At 39.0% G+C, this 24,534-nt stretch overlaps 2 long non-coding RNA genes across 2 annotated transcripts; one reads left to right on the forward strand and one right to left on the reverse strand.

Annotated features, from left to right (window-relative positions):
- Positions 1–2,357: 2,357 nt before the first annotated feature.
- Positions 2,358–15,713, forward strand: LOC125385076. The gene is made up of 3 exons (XR_007224030.1): positions 2,358–3,108; positions 11,085–11,432; positions 14,773–15,713. It is a non-coding gene; the product is annotated as an uncharacterized LOC125385076 (long non-coding RNA).
- A 310-nt stretch (positions 15,714–16,023) lies between these two features.
- LOC125385077 lies at positions 16,024–23,050 on the reverse strand. Its single transcript, XR_007224031.1, has 3 exons — positions 22,448–23,050; positions 22,238–22,362; positions 16,024–16,457 (listed from the first exon to the last, which is right to left on the reverse strand). It is a non-coding gene; the product is annotated as an uncharacterized LOC125385077 (long non-coding RNA).
- Positions 23,051–24,534: the final 1,484 nt, after the last annotated feature.

Here is a 24,534-nt window from a genome sequence, read left to right on the forward strand (position 1 = left end):
CTGGCCAGCCGTTCAGAAGACGGAGACGGAGCTTGTGGAACGATCGCTGGTGAAAAAGAGAAAACGAGCCGCGCGGCTGGTGTGGACGAAGACGAAGAGGATGATAGAATAGACACCATTGGAACGACGGAGAGCTTTTTCGCAAGCTGACCACGCGCTCGTATGCTTCGCAACGGTGAACCGTCGAGAAGGACGGACAAACGCGTTGCACCTAGATGGACAGGAACAGAGAGCTTTTCTACTTTATCACGCTGCCCCTGTGTACGTGTGCGTGTCTACGTCGAGGTGTAATGGGGGCTTTCGAGGCGATGGTATATGCTGATATCGGATAGGCTGGACACGTGCAAGCTTCGGACGAATGCAACGGAAATTAGGCAGGCTAAGATGGTTTATCTAGGAACGTTGATTATTTCTATTTTACAAAAGAAGCATAACTGGTTACTAAGATGGTTTATATAGCAATGTAGATTATTTTTATTTTACAAAGAAAGCATAATTGGTTATGGAAGTATAAAATGATATTTAAAATGGTACTACGAGAATACCGTCATTCTAAAGTAACTTATCGTAACATAAATTATTATTCCAAAGCAAGAAAACTTTAAACTGTGTTTAGTCAATTCAGAAAATACACGATATTTTTCCCCTTTTTTAAGCTGATACGAGCCTCAGTGAACGACATTAACGATAACAATCGAATACTTTTATGTCCTCTGGAAGGAGCGATTCATTTGATGTTGCTTCGACGAAGATAGCGCGAGGAAGAGCGCGAATGGTTTCGGTCATGCGCGATTCTCGAGAAAAGAGAGGGTAGCTATCGCTTTCGAAGCGAAACGAGGATACTCGCAACCCCACTGATGCATGCTCGTATCGAGTCTGTGTTCCTAACGGTGAGACGACTCGGTTCTGTGTCGGTGTTCCAAAGAAAAATCACCCCCGTCTGTGGATACGTATCCGTGTGTGCTAAGGGGTTGAATCCTGCTTGTGTTGGTGAAAGGGTCGCTGGACAGTGGCGAGCTCTTGCTTAGACGGCTGATATTGGAACTAACGTAGAAACAGCTTGAATCAAAGACCTTTCCTCTCTTTGTGCGCGATTCTATTGCTGCGATTTCCCCTTTTAGCCTATTAAACCCTTGCGTATGCAGCGTTGAAATATTTTTTGTTTCAATTTTAGAAAATATTCATTCGTACTTATTTACGTGTCTTAGGTCTTATTATTGAACGTTTGATTATCGTCAGAAATATAATTTTTAAGCAATTTATTCGCGAAATAAAAAATTTCAGATTGTTTATGTTAGTTTCTTTAAAGAAGTAAAAAAAATTCGTTTAACTCTGTATAAGCAGTTCCGTGATCTCGATGTTTGTGCTTTTAATTCTGATGAAAACCCAGTACCCCTCGTTTTATCCCCCAAGATATGCACGAGAGGGGTTCGGTTTCTTTGTAGTCGCCGATGACGTCAGAAATGGTCAATAAAGCAGCGTAACTTCTAAGTATTTATCTATCTGAACTACCCTCGGCCGTGTCGACTCTCGCCCCTTTTTACCTCTCGGTTTACTCTAACCCCATATTCCCCTTTCCGAATCATCTCGCTTACCGCTTTGAGTTCGATTGAGCCGCGTAAAACTCTCGATCGGCCGTTCGCATTTTTATGTTCGTACATTTTGAGGTCACTTGTTGCTCTTTAATTTCATATCTCGGCCCCGGGTTGAATCCTGTTTCTCTTTTCGAAAAAAACAGCTGTTTCCGCAAAAAGAAATAGCTGCTGATCGATCGACTCGACGCAACAATTTGCGGGGGTTCCTTTCTCAAGTTTTCGATGAAAAAAACCTTTACACGCTCGAATACCTTCTATTAGGTACCTTCGTCATTCTATTATCGTCACTCGTAAAGTAACGAATATTATTAACGAGTGCTCAATGAATTATGCAGTTTCGTTACAATTTCCACTACTGTTCGTCGCACAATTTTTGCTTCCCATTATGCAAACCACTTAGCTCGCTCTTTACCGAAGGTACCGTCCCTACATTTCAACTCGCCCAACTCGGCATACACGCGTACACCAATTACCAACGTGAATAACTCCGACGATTAACAGAGCAATGCCGCGTACCAGTTTCGTCTCAAAGAAGCGAAGAAAAAATACTAAAAAAACGATGTACGTATACACACGCGTATAATAGATCGATCAACGATTGAGCTACCGGTTTAAGTTACGCGCGCGTAACTGATTGGTAAAACTTTTCTCCTATTGACAGAAACAAGCGCGTGTCGGGCAAGAGGGAGGGAGGAAAAAAGGAAAGCGCAACTGACGTTGCCAGCAGCGGTTTCTTTTTTCTTCTTTTCCTTTTTTTTTTTTTTTGTTTCTTTCTTTTCTGTTTTTTTAAACTACGATCCCGGTGTTTACATGCGGCAACGGGTTGTTGGTGGTTCCTTGGCACGGCGAAACACACCCTGCAACCCCTTTGCCACCGGCAGGCTCGCAGCTGCGCACGATACCCGATCAGTAGCCGGTATTTTTATTCGCAGATTTTAAGGTCACTTGTTGCTTGTTTAGTTATGTCGGCGTACACACGATCAGTCAACATGCGCGCACACACATGCATACAGAGAGCGTGTGTGCAGTCGCGTGGCGGTGTGGTCGAGTCCGTGCTACGTATCGCGACACACGTGGACAAAGCATCGGCCAGCACCGTGTGCAAGGCGTTCCATGTATGCGATCGTGTGTTGTATACGTGCCATCGGACCGATAGGTGGACGCCCTGTCGATTTCATTTCCACCCCTACCACTGACCGTACCGTCGACCAAGCGTCGGGAAGGGAAACGTGGTGGGGATCGGTTCACTATTTTTTTTCCGGTTTTTTTTCCTCCTTTTTTACAGACCGTCCGGGTTCCACCGTTGCGGTTTTTTTTGCGCAGCTTTCGCTAGTCGGCCGCCGTGACGTACTTCTCCTCTACTCTGTAACAAAAACAACAACAGGGACAACGTATCATCCGCGGCTTTTCTTTGCCTTCGCTTCTTCACCTTCGCGTTTCTTCATCGGGATATCGTTCCGTTTCAGCGGTTTCTGTTTTTACTCTACTATCCACCGGCACGCTGTTTAATCAGGTTCGTATTTATAGGCTGTTTTGTTTTTAAAGCAGTTACCTCGTCTCGTTTCGCGTGATTAAACGTCAGTATGTACACAGTGTGTCTTAAAGCTAGTGCATGGATGTTTGATTCGATGTTTGTGTAATTGTTTGTTTACGATATGAATTTTGCCACCTATACTTATAAAAATATTATATTTCTCTTTTCACGTTCTCGTCCAATCTCATTGTTGAATACATATACGAATCTTTTAGGAACCAAACTGATCAACTACACTTTTTATAAAGTTATTAATTGCACGTCATTGAGATAAATAGTTAGTAATAATTGATTAAACGATTTTAATAAATTTATTTATCACGAGATGGTACGATGGTTGCAAATTCCAAGGCAAATCTTTAAAAAATGTCTGTGAACTTTGTTTTTCTATTGGTTTCAATTTATGATCAACATGAGTGACTCATATCTATCACATCTACATCTGTCACAATACTCTGTCCATACATATGGATCTCGCAATATGATCAAAATGTTAAAATGTTTTTTATTTTTACGACAGTCGACGTAGTTTTTCGACTGAAATTTAAAAAAGATTATGACCAACCTAAAAATTTTACAATACCGCGTTTCATTTCACGTTACAAATTACCATCAGAAATTCCAAATTGACTTTCATCCACCGTATGTAAATGGCTTCAATTACGAGTCCTGCTTCAAATACGGCTCTGTCCAGAAGTCGAGGTTTCGCTCGTGTCTCGCGAAATCGAATATTTGCGAGGCCAGGAAACTCGAACTGTGCCCGTGTCGGATGGAAGAAAACGCATTGAAAAATCGCCAAGTTGATGGAGTTACACAGCGTAGCAGTATATTTGTAAGCTCGTTCACGTTAATTAACGTCATTTTGCTTTTAATCGCGCGGGAAAGCCGCGCGCGGCAAGAGCCCCCGGCTAATGTACCAAACGGAAAACGGCATTTTTCCCCTTCTTTTTTTCAGTTTCCTTCAAATGAAAAAGTATATCCGTATTACAACTTCGTTAAGTAGTTCAGGGCGCAATTTCATATTATCCGGTTAATTTCGTTCCGGCGATGCCTGATCGTTGACAGAATTTTAATTAAAATTCCATTCGACTAGCGATGCCTTTTCTTCGATTGTGTCTCACGAAATCGATAATTACAAGTAATTACCGTTTGACACGACTTTGCATCTCCTCCTCGCTCCCTCTCCGCTCTCGGATGTTGAACAAAATATATACAGAACGGGACGCGTTTAAGCAATGGGAAGTAATAGTTATCGGTTAGCAACGTACATAGAATAGAGGGAAATAGGTGTAGAGGTTGATTTGTGAGCGTTCAGGTTCCATAGATCGACCGAATCGATAGCATCGACTCCCTAGAGTCAGTCTTTTCCACCTTCCTACTCCATCAGCCTCGAGTGTACACATATACGAGCGTTGGATGCACAGCGACCGAAGTACAAACCGATCTCACCTAACACGTCAGTGGGCACGAGCCGATTCTACTGTCATGGAAAATCTCATAAGGTAGAAGAAAAAGGTATCGGTTATTCTAAAAGAAACGATCGCTCAAATAACCCCCTATCTCTTAAAATAATTGCTCGAATGATTTACTCGAAACAGTAATTACAGAAAGAAGTTCAATCTTTTGGAATAATTTGTAGAGTCTAGTCAAAAACTGATAGCTATTCTTTTACAATTTCTTTCATATATGCAACGTTTATAATGTTCACACGGATTGATCACGTGTGTATGTGCGTGAATGTTTTTTAAAAGAACGAAAATATTTTTGAATATAAAGTTCGTTCCTGGATACGTTTATACGTCTACTCATAAACGTCGAAAAAAGCGTACCAGTCCAATTGAAATTCCATGTACATAGAGTTAAATGTGATCAATGATTATTTTATTATTCGCAGTATATCGCGTGTCTCCTTTGAAACTCGAGGGAATAAATCGGAAAAAAACAAATACATAATCGATGCATAGAGCGATGCTCACTGATTTCTCATCGGCGATAATGGAGAACTTTAATTGGTGATGTCCGTATCAACTTCATCTGCGATATCTGCGTAACAATAAGTACGGTTCTGCTCTATCGGTTATCTTTAATCTCCTTGCCGCAACTCGCTCTCTGATTACGTGAAATTTGTCTCTCAAATACTCAATGATTAGACGACTAAGATCAGCGTCGTTGAAGTATCGTAGCTTCTTGCTTTTATCAGAGACTACTGATCTATACACTGGTAATTATTAATTACTCTTAACTTACTCGCGTGTTACATCGATGATATAAAGTGATAAAAATAACGATCCACTTGACTGGATTATTCATTTCTCAGATTCTTCGACATAAGATATTTATTATATATAGAAACGAACTAAAAATAAGTATTTTCAAAAAGATTGTGGCATAAAATTGAAACGAGAAATCAAACATATTAACAACGATTCTTTCATATATTCCTTAAACTTGAAAAATCCTTCGATACGTTGAAAGAAACACGATTAGATTGAAAATGACTCAGACAACGTAGTAAAATTAAAAAATAAACCGTTCGTCAACAAATTCGCATTAATTAAACAAAAGTCAGCGTCGAAACGTAGCTTAGGGATCGTTGGCGTTCGATTTTCACACGGCGAATAGTCGGAAAAGTCTGAAGCCGGTCGGACGGATTGGTGGTCCTGGTGTTCTGCCGGTGACAGCCGCGGTATTAACATTCCTACTCCGACCAGTAACTACTCATAGCCGAGGATATACGCCGTGCGCCGTGAAAACACGCGCACGTACGCACGTCCGTATGACTTCGCATACATACGAATCCCGGCCACGGTACATTCGAACACGGCCCGCTAACGGAGGATATCGGGGTGCTTTCGTATCCGTTTTACCATAATAATTCGCCGACGTACAAGTATACGCGTATCTACGTTTGCACGGAGGTCGGCTACGTCGGTTGAAAGGTACTGGTTCAACTTCGTCCTCTTCATCCGCCTCTGCCTCGTCCGCCTTCATCCCCCTTCGTTGCTCTTTTTCTCTTTCTACTCTCCACCCTTCCGCCGTTGGTCCGCTTCTCGCTTTCCCTCGGCTTGCAGGACTGCAGCCAAACAGACTCGGTCTGCTCCACCTTTGACCAGTCGAATTAAACCTTTTAACTGTCGCATTGTTTTTGATGGCTCATTTTCTCCCGTGAAATTGTTATTTAAAGTTCGCGACGCAGGAGTTCCTTCCCAGACAGTCCTTGGTCTCCCCACAATGTCGATTTTGTTCGTCCATAGATTTGCGACTTTTTCAGTTTTTGCTTTAACTGTCGACTGGTATGATACAGGTTTATCAACAATTTCATTCTGTGTACAATATGCTGTACGATTTTATGCAATGCGAAAGTCATAAGTGGAAGACATAAGTCAAACTTATATATCACGTCTTTTAGAGAACAGTAATTTTTTATATACAATATGAAATCAACCAGTTTCATTTCAAAATATACAATGATAATTATATAACTCGCTGCAATTTAGTACAGTATATAAATCCTTAATTTAATTTACGAATCCAGGACTTTACAAGATATCTTACTGAAAAATAGTACGAGCAAGATTTATTATTCGATTAAAAGATTTAATTTTGTCCTGAGCACTAAAAAGTTTTATGACTAATCCCACGCACCTTCAACTTGCGAATCTGTTAGCGACAGCGAAATCGTCTGAAAAGGATTGCAGTACACGTATTCGCTTGACGAAGAGTTGCTTCGTGTAATCGGTAATCGTGTCGCGTTGTATCCTTGTCTTCTCTCTCGACAATTCAGCGAAACGTTCGCAGAAACTCGTCATTCGACTTGCCTGGCCTTGCGAGCGACGTTTTCGCGATTCTATGCGCGTGGCAAGTTTCCACCGTCTGGCAGGAAAGCTTTTGGAATAGGTGGCAGGTTTACAATATTAGTCCGTAGTTAGATTTTAGTTTAATGATTTCCAGTGGACAATAACCGTGGTAATGGCACCGAAATCCTGTCCACCTCGTTCTGGCCGAGCACATTCTCCGAATGGTTCTGTGGCGCGAACCCGCAACACGTTCCTCTATGCACTCAGGAACGCACGCATCCACGCACTCGTATATACGCGTTTACTATTCGCGAGTGAATCCGTAAGAGGTACCACTTGCAGCGCCCGAAATTTCGACTCTTTCACTTTCGAAAACGGTTGAACTTCAACGGCGAGTGGCGTTTCAGCTAAATTAACGCTTGAATCAGTCGTGTTCGTTTTATTTCTCGAGAAACATACAGATGATGCGCACCGGTCCATAGATTCAAAGTGTTCTATGTTCAATGGAAAAACGATTTTCAGTCGATCAAGAATTATCGACCTTTGAGGTCGGCAAAGGTACCCAGCCGCTGTTATAATTCGTCGTGACATTTCTGCTTTTAACGAAGCCTGTTAAGTGCCACGCCGAGAGTAGGACCATCGTTGGATTTTGGTGCAAACACTAGTCTCGTTCAATTAAGGAACGTCTTTAGACTGCGTGAAAGCTTTCCTTCGGAAACGAGAAAACGACTACCCAAGCCTGATCCTCCTTCATTCACCTCGTGCTATGGTTTTCAACGAACGGATGCCGTTGCCAGTTCAGGTTTTTACGAAGATGTTCTACCACTCGATCGTGTTCTCATTTCATTCTTCTTTCTTTTTTCTCGATTACACGGTCCATGTTACTATTACCATCGAAATATTGCAGAAAGAAAGGTATCGCTTCGCTAGAATGTCAAATTTTATAACGGTTGTACGAGGTGAGTGTGATAAGAGGAATTAGCAAAACTTTGATTCCATTACGCTAGTAAGATATTTATACTTAATCAAACAAAAGAAACCGATTTTTTTCAATTATTATAAAACTCAATCTATGATTTTAACTGACGACAAATTGCTAATTATTAGATGTTTACGCATTTTTAGGAAATTCGAAGATACATAAATACCTATAATATACTTAAACTATTTTATATATCGTAGTTAAATACCAGCCTTCTTTAAATAGCAACCTAAGCGAACAAAATTGTCGGTTGGTGATTTTTTAAAAGACACGCGGCTTGCATGTAACAGACACTGGGCCTTTAAACGTCCGCGTTCGACCAACGTCTTCATCACAAACATTAAGCAGAGGTTAGCGGGGTTCTGCTGCGGTGCACCTTAAGGGGGCCCCCAACAGGTGCAGCCCACGATACGCACGTTGACCACCTCTTGAGTCGAACGTATAATGCATTCTTAACCGTCTTTCTTAACTACGATTTCCTTCGTCTTGTCGGTTAACTTCGTTTTATCATACAAAGTATCGCAACTGTTCCTTCGTTGGGTGTAACGGTTTTCTGTTGGACACTCGTTAAATATCGAAACCATTACAGCGGCCGTTGGAGAAGTTAGGAAAGTTTGACGCAGTAAATTTTACCGGCTGTTTAATAACTTCTACCGTAACGTGGCTCGAGAAGTTTGCAAGGTTTTAATACGCGCACGGATATACATGAACTATTAAACGTTTTAAACTAGCCATGCGAAATACGCGACAGGTGAACGCCTTGTTGAGCTTGTGCATATAGAGTTTTCTCGATCTTTTTTACGAAGTTCCTCGGGACTCATCCTTCTCCATCCTTTTATTCTTTGCTCTTTTTATGTTCGGTTGCGCAAGTTTCTAATTAGTACTTCAAACTTTGAAGTTATGATACTGCCATGCGTTTACATCGTTCGTGGAAAGTTCATAAAGGACGAGAAGGAACGAGCATTCTGTCTTTTTTCCCAACGAATTGAGAGTGTACAATTTTTGTTTGACTTATTAGTTTATATGACAATTGTACGTTTTTCCTTTGTGTTAGAAAGGATCATATTGAAGTTGCGCTTTGTTAACTCTTTACAACCTGAATCTCTTCTTACAAATGAGAAAAATTGATTTTCCAAATAGTTCATATAAATGAACAACCTTTCCAATTGTTTATTGTTCATCGTCCTTACAATTTAATTCTCTTACATTTTACAAAGTCTAAAAATCATATACTATAATAATAATAATGAATAAATTGTAAGAACGATAAATATCGAATGATGAATATATTCGAACCTAGCGTTAATTAATAATTAACGATTAAAATCCTAAAAATTTGTCGATCGTCCCTCTCAACTCGTTCTCTCAAAGTATGCTTTAAGAATTCATTTTTCGCGCCCATCGTCTGGCATTGGTAGAGAACGGAGTGGCAACGGATTAATATTCAAACAAATAAATATTTATTTTGCAATCAACCAGCAACAGGTAGCAATGTAATTAAAGCGTGCAGTTTAAACATTATTTTAACAACGCTCTCGGCCGCTGACAGATATACGATAATTATTGATGGCAATTAGAGGGCGTGCGATAATGTGGGATTATGTGGATTTATAATGTAATTAATACCAGCGCAGAAATATTAGTTTTTCTGCGTCGATCGACGCGATGAGAGGAAATTTTACTGAAATAACGCACCTCATTCCCGGCCCGTAAATCGCGACTCCATCGGCCCCGCCTCCAAAAGTTGGCTTTTCACTTGTTGACTAATTCATTGTTTCATCGCCGCTTCGATGATGCGTAATGCACTGTTTCAACGAAACAAACAACGCATTCTCTATGCTTATTGTAGGTTATTCTACCTGCGACGCCTATATAAAATGCGCGTATGCACGTAAGTCAATCGCGATAAATTACCGGGACGATTCTATTTCGAGGAAATGGCGAGCGCGGTTAATCTTGATGCCCGACATCTTCCCATGAATCTTGCGAGTAGCGACGATACAGCAGCTAAGTAATTGTATACGGAAGTGTAATGGCGTGATGGCCGGTATGATAATTAAAGGGCGTGACGGTAGGTCCGTAAGTACACACGCACGATATCACCAGCAACTTTTAACGTTGATGCGAACACCGGAAACGAAATTCGTTCACGCGCACCGAACCCTTCTTTCGACAATTGTTAAGGGAGAACCTACGACATGACTGCTGTTTGTGGTTATCGTTGAAGTAGGAATTGAGACCTACCTGTGTTTAAAGGTGCAATAGCGCTTGTAGGTAGATCATCTATGTATATTTATGCGAATTTATATTTTTACAAAGGTAATTTTAAAGATGAAACATAAATGGAAAAGCAAGTTTGTAAGTCAATCCAACCAATTCAAAACCATAATATTAAATTTGTTATACATATTCTTGTTTCGTATTCTCATTATCGAATTGAAATTTATGTTTACAGTATGTACATCACTCGGTAGAGAAAACTGAATGTGTCTGTTTTTAGTCTTTTCCACAAGTGTAATTAACATGGTTTTAACATTGGAAATGGAAGAAAATGATACGATAAAGGTTAGAAGTATCGCAGAGTAATTAAAATGACGATTTATTTGCGGCGCCTGATAAATGTGGTTGCAACATGTAACAGTTCGTTTAATGATGCCGCTTGAAATTATTTACATATTATCTGCCATTGCCGTATTTACACGAACATAATATCATTAATTTACCACTTTCGTGTGCACCGTGAAATTCAAAAATTGAAATTCGTGTACAGGAGATCGATAGAACGATCATCACACACGTATCCATATGCCAGGGACGTTTACGGTATTCTGTGAATTTGCAAATATGTGTCTCTTCTTTCCATTAATCATTAGCACTACATTTTTTGATTTCAAATATCTAATAGAATTTATGCCAAGAATTTGTTTACAAATCGATTTTAGTATTTCTTTTTATCTTCTTCTAATTTGCTCGTTGCTTTCAAATTAATTGTTCAATGATAAAAGACAAATTTCAATTTTGTAAGTATGGTTTAATATGCTTCACTGCATCTGTCATTTGAACTGCCTGTAAAAAGAGATATTTACTGTTAAATTTTCGATAAACGCGTAAACATTAGTAGTTTAATTATTTTCTATAAAATTTCTCGTATTTAAATATTCTCATATTATTTGTAGTTCGTCGCACGAAACGTATTCCACTCCTGTTTCGTACCAACCTGCGATTTGATACAAGTAGAATCGATTCTTACACACAAATCCAAAATCTTCTGTGCACCGACTGCAAAGGTTGGATTGCGCGAGGGTTGAAGATCCCAATCAAGATATGCCACTTGCTTCGGGACTATGGTATCTTAGCACGGCGTTATCAAGAAGGGACTATCTTTATTCGCAATAACCTTCGAAACTCACTCTATTCACGGACTAGTAGACATTTGAGCAACAACCAACCGGTTAGTTAAGGATTTCGTCAGAATAAAGCTGCATTGATGGGAAGATAAATTCGTGAAATCGAAGATATTATAGGTACGTAAATGTGTAAATTTAATAAATTAATAAGTTATTATTATATCATAGGTAATTGAAATTATTGATTCTGATGTCTCTGTGATTCTGAATGTCCTATATCTTGAATATTTCAAAATCAACTTATCGAACGACTTAATATATGTAGTAGATATATATCTTTCTTTGCATATGTGAAATTTCAGCATCATTTAGTTTATTGCTTATTATTTAAACATACGTTTCTACCAATTACAATATTTGTATTGTATACATTTATAATAATTATATACATATATCCCAGGTCATCATATTATGTACAATAAATATTAATATTAACGTGAATCGTTTTAAACGTTATCTATACTCTTCTTACAAATCTTGATATTTATAATATTTTTAATATGTAACTCGTAATATGTATCCTAATAATGATGCTATTGTAGTTGCTCGAAGATAAATAACGATCCTAATGATCAATTGAAAAAACGTGTCTATATCTATGTCGAAACATGATTTTCAAACGAACAATGAAACGTTAATCGCCAACATAGATAATTGTTCATCTTTTTTGACATTTTTCTGAAATTTTTTCTTTGAAATAGTTTATGTAAACGGTATACTCGTATCAATCTCTGCCTAAAAATGGTCATCTGGGGTTTCTCTACCAGTTTACGAGTATCAAATCAACCTAATCTAATCTCCCACGATAATTTGTAACATTTCTAATTAGGGTTGAAATTAACATGGCGCATCGGTTTAATTAGAAATATATTATTTTCGATCGACGCTTCAGTCGTTAATTATCCACTGACGGTGTGTAGAGAGTACGTATTGAAAAGTACAATTGACGAGGAACGACGTCGGGGCGGTTTTAAAGGCGAAAGTATGATTTAAAAGCAAACACGAGGCTGATTAATCGTGAAAACAGCCAATGGCCGATCGAGATTTGAAGGGCAAAGGTTCGAGAGCGACCCGGGAAACCGATTAACTTACAAATTCAGTCGGTCGTTTCAGGAATTCCTTTCGCGACGCGTCATTTTCACCGGTCATTTCACCTTCATGCTAATTACACGCAAACACTTCGCGTCATTATATTCATTGACACCGTCGCGATTGGATAATATGAGCGCAAACAGCGAGTAATTGTTTCGACGATCGCGAATATTTTGTCGTTTCCAAAAGCGAGCCACGGTTGATTCGTTGCACGTGGACTGGCGGTCGCCTCGCTTTAATGCGCATGGAAAAAAGGGGGAGAGAAATAAACCGATGGAAAACCGCGGCGCACGCTGGGAAAGTGTCGCCGACACGCGACCGTACAATGAGATATTAATACCCCCATTTGATTTCGATTTCCTGGAAAAACGTTCGATGGAGATAAAATTACTGGCAACAACGGTACGCCGTCACAATAAATCAACCACGGCCACGTATACTAACGACTATCCAAACGAAATGCCGATTATACGTTTGAAAATTTGGTCTGGTCTCATATTCCGATAGTAGTGCATCTTTGATGAGATGGCATTTCCTTGAACCTTTTCCAGGAAGTGTGCTATTACTCTTCGAAGAACTGCTTCTTCGTGATCTATATGCAAATAGGATATACCAGGCGCATATTAAGCAGTTAAGGTGTAAATGTTTGGGCAACAATTTTAATTACGTTACGATTGAGGTCTTCTATATTAAACCTTAAATGTATAGTCTTTCAAATATAATAGAACAATTTAAAATATCTAATTTTTATACTACGAAATTATACGCCAGAAGAATACGAATCTGGATATTTCACGTTTTAGCATGCTTCACTTGAGTGTAGTTATCCCTTGGATGCGCCGTGTGTAGAATATATAAATAAGTTATAGAGTAGTCATTGTAAAAATACTATAAATTACCTACCTTCTGATAATAGGTATAGCACAACATTTTAAATAGTGTAATGTTAAATAATATTTTGAATATAACATTAAAAGTAACAATTATAAATAAAGAAAAACAACCATAAATTAGAGACGCTCGAGTTATAGGAGTAATAAGATAATAAAGCGGAAGTAATTCTTTTGTGTTTGTTTCTCTGTTTCAACATACTGATATTTCAGCATATCATGCAGTAAGTGCAATGTGTCTGGTATATTAGGAAATATAGGTGTGTTTGCAAATGACAACATTATGCACTTAAGGATTAAGCAGTTTCTGTACTCGTGTTATTACTTTGAGGAGATAGATAATGGCACTAAAGCTGTTTTCAATTAAAAAATTAAAATATTAACGCAAATTAACAAAATTTTCATCATTAAAAGATGCTTCCTTCGATACGGCGTACTTACCCATGACTTTTCCCCCAAAATATCCAGCTTCTAGCCAGTTGAAGCAAAAGAAATCTCATCGAATGTTTGAAAGAAAATACGCCGACGCATCATCGATCCGTCGAAGCCAGATCGAAATTGAAGCCTAACTGCGGGTCAACCCACGTGCGATATTGTACATTCAATAGGGTCATCGTATCAGTGGGTCGTGTGCCACGATACATCGACGCGGTGGTTCCCCCCATGGTTCACCCCTTGATAATAGTATTATGACTCGCCTGATTGTGGAAATAAACACGGGATCGCACGGGGTGCGGCGTATACGTGTATATATTATATCCACGCTTGTAATCGCGTCTATGACGCGTATACATGCTCACGTGTGCGTGCAACAGCAACACGATTGAGTCGGCCGCGCGCTGTTCATTAGGCTGGACAAATACATGCAATAATAAATTCGGTATCAATGATCGATCGTTATTTCGATCGGTATTTTGATCGGGATCTTCGATAATTGTTCAATCGTGTGTTTACAACGTTTTCAGTTAATAACAGACAGAGGATAATGTGGCTACTATCGGTCTTACGATTGAGCTTATTACGATGATAGCTGTTCGATTCTTTTGAAATCTTTGAATAATTCAAGTTGTGTAAAATGGAATAGTTTGAGTGAAATTTTATTATCAGACTGCAGATGTTTATGCAAAATCCTTATGAATACAATCGAAGAAATAGAATTTAAATAGAGATTCGTTTCATAATTTAAGTATTATAACGAGTATTTATTTTAGATATTTATAGGTATAATAGCATTTTGTACGCTTTTGCGTATTTCAATATTCCATAAATGCGCAAACATCCTCAGTCTATTCATTATTATATTGCACAAATGTGTTAAATGCTAAAAGACATTAATATTATAGCGTAATACTGACAACTAATGTATAAAGAATCTTCCATAAAAAATATATATTAACACAAACACAATTACATGTACTTTTGCTTAAAATTTCAAATTCTTCTACAATCTTCCCCTTTTTTTTTTTTTTTTCTAGGTTTCAGAAGGAAAAGTCTGTCGACACCTAACCACGAGGCATTGCAGGTGTACAGGGGCGACGATCGGAAGCATCAGAAACGCGAAATTCAGGAATGTTTCGTAGGAAGAGGCGACGTGCAACAGGCGCCTCGGTCGAAGGGCACATACACTCGGGCTGCCTCAGAATCTTTGGTATTTGATCGGTATCGATGAGGACCAATACGTGCGTGTCCATGTACACAACAGACGCGGGGGGAACGTGGCGTGGTCAGGCATGAGCGTGGCTGTGTGCTCGACGAGAATGTGCCCGTTTTGTATACGGGTATCGAGGTCACTATGCCAGTGGAACACACGTTAAGGGGGTTGTACACCCCTCGATACGATCATACGGATACGTAATGGTAAACGACCGATCGTATCGTCAAGTTCGATCGATCGATCCCGTTCAGAGCCGTAGCCAACGCTTTAGTATCTATAAACGCGTTGCCAGGATTTACTGTCGCTTCAGGCGCGTGTCCTGTGTACTAATTATTGACGGCGATTGCGTAAGTCGAATTATTAATGTTAAATCGTCGAGGGTATACACGCGGAAATGATCTGAAGCTTGGCTAAATCTTATTTTGTTTTGATTGTAGAAGATTGTCATGCTGAGTTGTTTCGAAAGTCTTCGTGTATTTTGTTGACTATATCTTGGATTAGTTCCTTAATCTGTTAATCGAATAAGGCGAATTCACTCGTCATTCAATAGTAATTTTTTTATTTAAAGATACCCTATATCGTTGCGTATAATTTCACTTTTGTTCATGTTCGTATTTGCAAGAATTTGAACTAATTTACCTGAAATTGATTTGTGTTTATCATTAATTTTGAATCTCATAGTTATAGAAATTATTGGTTAAATTAAGCGTGGTGAAATTAATTTGTTAATATTATTTTGTAAATGCGAACCATCAATAGATATTAACTTTCTAGAGAAGAATATCATTAAAGTTATTGTTTGTCTTAATTAATTAATTATTTATAAAATATCATTAATCAAAATAGAACTTTTGTATTGAAATCTACAATTTTTGAAAAATTACCTAACCATAAGCAATTCTTCGATTAGTTCAAAGTTTGAATTACAATAAGAAGAAGGATGAGAAATACATATTTGTATACAATTTATTTTTATTATAAGAAACAATTTACTGAATAATTCTTTCTTCGTCATGATCAGACAGTTTTGAATCCTTTACGTTGACTGTGTTTCAAATATCTTAAAAACGCCGCAATTAATAGTCTCGGATGATATAAAAGGGTACTTTCACGACATTATATTTCTGAATTATAAGAGAAACGTATCGTGAAGCGGGTTGAAATGATCTAGAAGTTTTAGAGACTTCAGCCGTTAAAATGCTTACACTTTCCACTCCCTTGTGTTTCATTAATTATGTCTGCTTGAGGCGGCTTTGAAAAGTCGTCTCTCGCGTGACCAAAAGAGGGTGTGGCTGTCATCCGGTTAGTCGACGGATATCTGATATTAAGACGTTACCACTTCTCTTGGTTATGTAAAAGCTCTGACGAGTTGCTCTTTCATTTATCGAACCAATATGGCTAATCCATTTGATTAGTTTCTAAGTTTCTGCCATGTCATCGTCACAGTAATTAAAACAGTTTTTATCAGGCGTGTTTGATGTCTCATACCAACGAAATCGATAAAACCTGAAAGTAAATTGTCAGTTTTTATAATTATACACCTTGTTCATCATACAGCAATGGATTGAGAACTTTTTTTCTATCATGAATGTTTTTTATATTAAAGAATAAAAAAATACAATGAGTGGATTCATAAAAAAAGTAGAAATTGACTGAGGGAATTTGTAGAGAAAATTTTCTCTTCTTTTCTCGAAATAGCCAATGAATTAGCTGGAATATTTTCAAAAAATTGTACTTTGCTGCGTACATTTTTCAAACCGCTTGATGTAACTCGTTAAAATTTTTTATAATATGTCCTATCCATGTTGGAATAAAAATACTGCTACACGTAGAGCATACAACTTAAATTCACAAAATATCTATTCTTATAGCTTGAAATACTTCGTTTATTAATGCCGTAAACATACATTAATCTCACTTTATTACATTATTAACCGAACCTGTAATTCGAAGAACATCTAACCTTCTAATCTTCCGCGATATTAAAATTCACCTTCATACAAAACCTGTCTACACGAGACCTTCGTATCATATTAATAACACCGGATCGATACGTGTCCATAATTTCGTGAACTTTATTCCACTCGTTATTTCCATCTTTCTAAACCGAAATTACAAGAACGAAAAATATTCAAACACTGGTTCAACTTCAAAATATCGTTGAATTCGCACGATATTCCAGAAGTCGACATCGCATGGTGTCTTGGAGAAACGTGGAAGCAGGTTCGTGCGAAGGGCGCGCGGAGAGGGTCGGAGGGAGTCGAAAATCAAGTTGAACCGGGTTGGGTAGAGTCGCATGAAAGGCGAACGACCAAACGGGGCTCGGAGGGAAGACAATTCACGGGCTTAGCCGCGTAATAAGAGACCAGTGTTTTTGGCTCGGCATGGGACGATGTTGTCCGGCCGCTGGATCACCGTGCACAGGGGGGTTGAACGTGGGTGGACCGTGGGATGAGGGTGTCCAGTGACGATGGGTCGCCATGGTAACCGACTGCACCACCACGGCACCCTGTGCATCCCCCACGGCTGCAGTTTGAGTTTGCGAGCGGAACTGCATCCTGCAGAACAGAGAAGGGGGCGCGGTGTAGAGGGCGAAAGGGTGAGTCGGAGGGCAGAGGGACGACGTCGGAGGGACCCTGAATTTCGGTGGATAAGTGCGGCGCTAGCTAGCCGAGGTAGAGGGGCGAATGGGCCGCGGGGGAACGGGCAGTCACCCCTGCGAATCTATGTCTAATGATTATCGCGCATCCTCAGACCGTCCGGATCCCATGAAAATTCAGACTTCCGCGTTCATTAAAAATGTCAGCGTTCCATGGATTTTCACGGGGTTAAGGATCGACGAAAACACGTACTCGTGCGTATTTTACTGTAATATCTCGATGCGAATTCGTGTATCGTGGAATAATTTACAAAACGCGATTCGATTCGGCTCAACTTCTTCGCGAAATTACGAAATGTTATAGGGAGAATGTACTGTCTTGTTCAGAACTGTTAGGACACTGACTAATCTTCGTTGAATCCAGATCGAACAGTCGATTAACTATAATTGAATAATTTCCGAATATGTATTTACAATCGATATCGTGTATAGCGTTTGTTTTGTGAAGCAATTCTCAAATTTCTTTTGGTATTTTAGGATAGATCATGCGTTGAAATATAAACGTTTCATAGTAGATATTATATTAAAAAAATTTCCTTTTAAAAAGAAATTAATATCGCATTAAGTTGTGACATTAAAAATGTCAGATTTTTAACGACTCGACTTCACTCGGGATCTTATTATTTATTAATATGATAAGCTTTCCACGTTTAACATTTTTTTAATATTTCCGTACGACATCACTTACGAAATGATCTGGTACATAATTTGTGAGCTTTTTATTACGATGTTGAACGTACGAGTTCTTTATAGCTTAATGGGTGAGATAATAATTTTTAAAGATTTACACAATTTTCTAACGATTTGCCAAGGTTTATTTTATTTCTCCTTAAGTGTCTTAGTACTTACGAATGTGACTGTAGTTCCACGATTTGGAATCTATTGTTTGTATTTTGATTTTCGCCGGTGGTTGGTGGTTGAATTTACGAGTAAAGCTGAGGTTTTCGCGGCGTATATCGTTACTCTCAAGAACGAATTAGTAGAGAGTGTTGAGAATTTGAGAGCTTCGGGTTTCGACATAAAATTTATCGCAACTTGTATAGTTCGAGCTTTAGGGTAGTATCAATGGAGATAATAGATATGCATGACGCATGCATGAAATGCATTTGCGAAATGTATGCACCGGGATGTGGATGATACCTCTGTATCTAAAATATTTTGTAAACAATATATCCATGCTGTGAAAAGCGAAACTTGCTACATGTTGTAGATACAATACGTTTTTCAGTCCTCTTTTTTTTTTTTTTTTAACTTGTAGCCATTCGAGAAATGGGATTAGTGTGATAGTAACGGTCCAGAATTGTAGGAACAAAATGTACAAATAGAAATTTTTATTACCTGCAAATATAGATGAATTATACTAAATTGCAGAAAAAAGACTATTTTTCCTATGAGAAGTGGCTAATATTTTACTACTAAAAGAATTTGACTTTCATATTTATCTTACACAACTCATATAAATTCATTTGCAGCATTTTCAATCTCAGTTTAATCTATTACCTATTCATTCCATTAACCCTTTCAACTAATTATAATTTGGAAAATATTCCGAGGATATGTTTCATATTTTCTTTTAACATAGACAGAGAAAACAAATGACTCATATAAGAAATAAAGCTCCTACTGACTTATCTAATTTACTATACTATTTCTTCGCAATTATTTCTATGAAAGCAAGACATTTTCTATTTGTTAAAAAGAGTTTCTGTATTACACGGAGCACGCAATATCATTAAATTCAGAATGAGTTAATCCCACTGTACGTCTTACGCTCATTAGTCACAAAACATTAGATTGCCGTATGACGTGGAGATTATTGCAACCGGTACGATGCACTTTGATTAATGTATCTTCCCCCTTCATTCCAACGACACACGATTCTTTTCTAACTGCTACTAGAAAGGAGGACTAACTGATTGCCTTAATCACGCCAGAGTCAATCAACGATGAAAACGATCGAAGATCGTAATTAGAATTCACTCAGGGTATATCTATCGGATCGATTCTAATAGCCTTTGAAAGGAACGCATGCCTGTGCGTGGCGTTATTACCTCTGAAGTATCGCAGTCGTCGAGGCTGACACGGCACGAAGAAAACTAGACCAGTGGCAATTTATGATACCGATCGGACGATAGACGTGTAACGACTTTTACTCTATGGCGAAAGCGGGCCGATAATGGTTGTTCCAGAGCGAATCTCCTTGAACGAGGCCAATCGTGGTCGCTTTGCGCGAAACACGATATTAGGGCTCGGCACGCTGATGGACGTGCACGCGACTTTCGAAGTTTTTCGCGGGAAGGGGTTGTGTCCTGTACGGAAGCCGCGTTACATTATTTATCTTATTTATCGGAGTTTGCGCCATTTTCTGATCAGATCTCGCGATAACGGTCACGTACGACCCGCACCGCCGGAGACAACACACAAGGTGGCGTGCCTGAAAATTATTATATGCCTTACTTTGCCGTCTGTCCGTCGAGTGAATATTTTATTAATTCCATAAAGCGCGCACCCGCGGGCCCTGTCTGCCTGTGCACGCGTCGGAAGTACCTATTTTCGTCGCTACAGACTTTTGTCGAATTTCGGTTACGTTCTACAACGACTACGTCGTTCTACGAGCAATGGAGAAAGGATTGAGCATTGAAAGCTGCGAATCAGTTTATGATCAATTTTTCGGAAAAGACTGTGATGAAAAAAAGAAACTGATGTACATAGAAGTACACTATCGTTCGTAAGAATACAGATATTTCGGCCAATTTGTACTAACGGTTTTTAGATTTGACCAAAGGAAATTAACGATGAGTTAACTCGTCAAGGAGCCAGCAGTGAGATAGATATATTATAGAATATGTATATATTACAATTGTATCTATATCGTTATTGTCAAATATTATAAGTACTTAATAGTAAAAGGAACATCAGCTTCTCGCGTCAAGAATATTCGTGGTCCCTTCAGCGAGGTTTCCTTACGTCCTTAGATCTAAGCCGCAAACTATGAATTTATGCAAATCGAGATAGGACTAGCAAATCTCCACGATCTCGACTGACCCTCTTCAGTCCCTACACTGTACTGGCTTACGGATCGAACTTCGTGGCCTCTGGTCTAAACGGACTAACTAAACGGCCAGCGTCTGGACTTAACCGACTGTTAAGTTCGATTCGAGTTACTCCGAAGATCGAACCCGTTTAATCTGCAGGATCCGTAGGAAAATGCAGCAAGTTGAGTATGCGAGCGCTACGCGACTGCTTCGAAGGAATCCTGGTCTGGGGATGGATTTCAATCGAAATCTTGGAATATGACGAATGTCGACGCGTGAACTGCAAACACGAGGGGCATGAGATTCCGCGGCCCATAACAGGAATCTCTTACGAATCGAATCAACACGTATCTTGTTAGTGTCCCATTAAATTCCATGATCGGGAGAATGAAATTTCTTTCCAATTTTGTACAAATATATCATGACTCATGAAAATATTTCAATTCTAACATTTGATTTAGTCAATAATTTTTTCTCTTAGAAATTTTTTTTTTATTTTGCGAATGAATTAAAATGTATGATAGTAGAGATAATTATATGATTATTGCAAACAAAATTTATGAGATATTTTCAATAGAATCAAGAATCTGATACGTGGCTTTGAAAATATATATCACTCGCGCCATAGAAAATTTTACATTAGAGCACTAGTTGTAAATAGATATTTTATTAAATAATTCGAATACCTCAACCTTTTTTCTCAATATATTCTTTCTTAAGAACAAATTAAATGCTTACCAAAGTTGATAAAAATTATTTTTAATTTACAGAGAAAATGTAGAAAAAATAGTATCTATAAAATACGTATGTAATATTTTCGACCACGGAATTCTATACATTCGAATCTAATATACCTTTGCTGAGTTATCAATATCATTATCATATATATATATTATATCGGCATGTACATGAAGCTATAATTTTTCATATCATATTAGTACATCATGAAATATTCTTCTTGAAAAATATGTGAGTCGGTGTTTCTTTAAAATTTCCGTTTCAGCTATCGCTTCATTTTTATGTGAATATTTTACGATAGTATAACGCTTGACATATGATACAGAAATAATAGCACAGGTAGTCAAGCAACGTTCAATCACTTCAATAAAATAAATTATCTTCTTATATAAAATAAGAAATGACATAAATATAATTCGTCAATTTTCATCGTTCACCTATTTACTTAAATTTTACGCGAATTTAGGAAATTAATTAGCAGAACACAGTATAAAATAAATAACTATTCATGAAATCCAATTGACACCTGTTAGGCACAACAGTAAATTGACTGAATCGCACGTACTGTGTTTCAGGCATATTAACCAAACACAATCGAGTCAATCTCTGCCTACGTTCAATTCACAGTATAGTAAAAAGTAAATGGACTTACCAACGTAATAGAACTCATGACTATAATTTTTTAGAATTCAAATAAAAAATTCAAATAATAAAAAAAGTTGTAAAGCTTCCTAGAAAAATTTAACAAAATGATATAATGACACTTTGTACTTTCTGCATTTGCAAAACAAATAAAAATTTTACTAAAGTATTTAACTGTTTGATTAGGAAACATTACATTCGATTATATTTACCATAAATGTATAGTCCTCCTTTTCAGAAAATTCCTCGATCGCCAATGAAATGACGCTCTGTTCACCGACCGATCTGAGAATGTCAATTCTATCTTAGAAAATAGACCAGTCAAGTAAAATAATATCTGCAAAAAGGAGCCATGATATTCGTCATGATATAATCTATGTAATATCGCCAATTTTAATTGCAGCCAATTAACTTGATTTTACCTTACTTTTCGTGCATTACGCAATATATCATATCTGATATCTCATTTCTATTGATACTTTGTTGCGTGTATAGTCATTGCAGACAGCAGAAAGATCGAGCGTGTGACACCAGGCGAGGTCTCAGGGAAATAACGAATGCAAGAAATCAATTCTGCAGCGAGATAACCGTGAGTGTATGCGTTCCGTAGCCGGGAACCGACTGGGCGAACGATAAGATCAGTCGCGTGAGCCAACTCGGGGGTAGTTTGCCCTAAATGGCTAGTCCCATTTCCCTCTTCTCTAAGTAGCTCTAGGTATTTGTACTGTCGACGGTACAGTCGCCCTTGCCTCACTATCGCCGCCTCTCACCGATATAACTTACACACCTATCGCCGAGGCCTATGCGCGCTTCCTAGCCAGCCCCTTTATTCGTGAACGTCAGATCGAGATACGATAAGGGGGAAATCACTAATGTCCGCTGGTGTCTGTTGTGAATAGCTCGTTTTACGAAGGTCCGTCGACGAAGACGTTGGTGGATTAGTTTTCTTCGAGAAGACTTTATACCTGGTAAAATCGAAGATTTTCTTTGCTAGAGAAAATGTAGATTGTATAAGGAATGTGATGAAAAAAGTTATAAGCGTAGGAATGATTTATTATATTTTATATGTACATGTTATTAAGAAATCTAAATTCGACACTTAGAAAGTACATTTATCCCATGAAACGTTTACGTTGCTTTCTTCAATGAAGTGCTACGATGTTTAAACGTGCTGGTTATTATGATAAACCTACGATCCTTATCTTCCTAATAAAAATTTATTGTTTTATTCTTTTAAGAAGTATAGTACGTAGAGTAACCATTATTACAACCGCACAATTACGTTCTGTTAATATTCAATGAGTCAAAACAATGTATTTACAACTTTAGTTTCAGTCGATTAAAAATCAAAGCAAAAATGCAAAGGAGAACTAACACCAGCATGTAAAAGCCAGTATGAACTTCTGCGTCTAATTCATCCATGAACTGAAACACACCGACTGGTCTCGGGAGCGCGCTTAATCCATCATCGAATACACCGAGCGACGATTACAAGCGCTAGATCGCGACTTACGGACGCACGTGAATCCGAGTCGCGAGCGACGCAAACAACGCGGCGCTTCGATTATCCCCGAATTTTCCGCGGACCGGTCGCCGAGTTAAGGAACAATTTGGCAAAAAGCGCGCGTCAGATTCGTCAGCGTTTCACCAGCGGCGTATGGCACGCTGGAGCCGTTTGGAATTCCACGTGGCGCGCTCCTTGCACCCTGTCCTTCCAACCCTGCTGGCCTGAGAGCGCTTTTGGGCTAGGCGAATCCCACGAATCGAACGAGAGTTGTGTAGCTGCCTGAAATCCTGACGTCCTGACGTGGCAGTGCGCCGACAGAAGCGAGAGGCGGCACCAGGCTCGCTAGCTAAGCTCAGCACATTACTGTGTGCCTTCCGGCTTACATCCGACAATGTTTTCATATTATGGCCCCGAATGTTTACGGCGTGCTAGCTGCATTATTCCCTTGCTTCTTCTTCCGTTTTGCCCGTCGCTTGTTCACTGTTCTTCCACGAACCTAAGTCCTTTCGACGTTTTTCCACCCCCTCAACCCTGGAGCTCAGGCTGTTCTTGGCACATCCGGTAAGCTAGCGCGAGCTGGCGCTCAGAATTGCACCGGAACGTGTCTCTTGGCATCCGAGCAGCTTCTCACCCGGACGGCCTTCCAACGAGAACGAGCTTAAAAGCAGTGAAGGACTCGGCTTGCCTCACGGAAGAGAACTTGAAAGGAACCACGAAAAGGGACACTCGACTCCAGCTCGAGTGCTTTCCTCCGCTTACCGTTTGTCTTCAACTCGTCGTCGACTTCGTTCCCTCCCTCGTTTCCACCATATGCTTATCCTTTACGCTTTTCTAGCTACGTCGACAATTTTTCGCCTACAAGCTTTCGTACGAGCGATTCCCTCGTTTCCCGCTTAGGACTTTTCTATGTTTCACGCGGCAACCGAGCCACCTCCAGCTTACGGATCGATGATTTTTACGTTCCAATTGTGCACGAGGTAAATGGTATCGTTTGGCTTTGTA

Source organism: Bombus terrestris, chromosome 5 (assembly GCF_910591885.1).
Source record: "Bombus terrestris chromosome 5, iyBomTerr1.2, whole genome shotgun sequence".
In the NCBI taxonomy this organism is placed as follows: Eukaryota; Metazoa; Arthropoda; class Insecta; order Hymenoptera; family Apidae; genus Bombus; species Bombus terrestris.